The following is a 1,628-nucleotide window of genomic DNA, read 5'->3' on the forward strand; positions in this document are numbered from 1 at the left end:
ATTTGGATTCAGATAGATCAAGTTGAAACTGACAAGAACCGGATGAAACAACAAAAATGAAAACAAATTTATTTTCCAGTAAGATCAAAATGGTCCCACACTGAGGAAACCTTTCCTTTGAAGCTGCTCCATAGTTTATACTGTACTGTAAAAGATCAAGAATTTGTTTGGCAAATGCTTTTGACAGATTTGCTTCCTTATAAACACAGTTTGGCGCTTTAATGTCATTTCGAAACAGTTCCTGTATCGATCACGTGGCTTGCTGAAACCAATACGCTCACCGACCCGGGTTTTGGTCTATGGGCTTGATGCATGCACCGACGCATCAGTGTTGCCGGACCCATCACTACTGCATATATTCTATACATCTATTGTGGAGAGAACAGTCTCTCTCCTGCCATCACCTGTTGGATGATGGCAGGAGATGTTTCTCGATTGATTTTTACCCAGAAAGCACATGGGCAAGACCCATGAGTGAAACGGTGACTGGGACTGACTAGTATATATTCCATTGAAGGAATGTAAATTTAACATAATTTCTCATATGTTAACATAAAGGCTCGTTTTGAAGTATAAGTTGCTACTTGCAGGCATCGCTTCGAAGAATTCAACCTGGAATGCGGCGTTCATAACGGACACGTGTGTTCGTCTGCTCTACCGCTAGCAAACAACTGTACTGATTAAATAACATAAAAGTCAAGCAGTTCCCTAAAAGTCCAACAGATGGCAGCAATGCGCCACACAGTTTACAGGACACACTTCCTGCTAAAAGCCCCCTGGTGGTTGAAGAAAAATCCAAACACCCACAGTTCCAGCTAAAGAGCCCCCTGGTGGTTGAAAAAAATGAAAAAAAATCTGAATGCTCTCTGATATTGTTCAGGGGGCCGGACCAAATGTGGAGGCGGGCCGGAGGCGGGCCGGAGGCGGCCCGCAGGCCATAGTTTGGGGACCCCTGGTTTACAGGGGTTTTACTTACAGTAAAAAGTTTTACTGTAAGTCTACAAACACTCATCTCAGTAAATTATTTGCACTTTTTCTCTTTCAGACTGAGTAGTAGATTACTGAACTTGAAAATTGTTTTGAAACTTAGACCAATAAAGCAACTGTTTCTTTTATAAGTTTCTATTTGTTATTTTTTAGAGTACAATCAAGAAAAAAGGTCGAACAATACACAGAAACTATAAGAAACAGTAGAAACAAAACAAACTGCACTGCACACTAGGGGAGGAACTCTTAAATAAGACATAACACAAGGGGAACCTTTATATTCAAAATAAATGATGTAACATTTGTCCATTTTTACCATTTGTTCTGACAATCTCTTTGTGTATTTTGTTCTAGAGCTGTGTAATTCTGGTACAAAGCCAGAAAATATATATGTGGTTAACATTAAACGCTCCACAATCTTTCCAACATGATTGAACTCTAGATTTCAATTTACTGGTAATTTTGGGTTTAACAAAAAATCTGATTATATTTTTCCAACAATGTTTTCTCTAAATTCTAGAAGAGGATGTTGTAATTTGGGTCTTCCAGATATTCAGCCAATCGTCTTCTGTTAATATAAGTCCCAATTCCCATTTCCATTTTGTTTTAATATCCATTGTGTTAGTTGTGTTAGTGCCTCT

General features: G+C 38.8%; 1 protein-coding gene across 12 annotated transcripts in view; it reads left to right on the forward strand.

The window, feature by feature from the left end:
• The window catches only part of szt2 (SZT2 subunit of KICSTOR complex), a 190,187-nt gene that overhangs the window by 28,599 nt on the left and 159,960 nt on the right, over positions 1-1,628 (forward strand). The gene's annotated exons all lie outside the window — the stretch shown is intronic.

This window comes from Poecilia formosa, unplaced genomic scaffold (assembly GCF_000485575.1).
Source record: "Poecilia formosa unplaced genomic scaffold, Poecilia_formosa-5.1.2 Scaffold470, whole genome shotgun sequence".
Classification (NCBI taxonomy): domain Eukaryota; kingdom Metazoa; phylum Chordata; class Actinopteri; order Cyprinodontiformes; family Poeciliidae; genus Poecilia; species Poecilia formosa.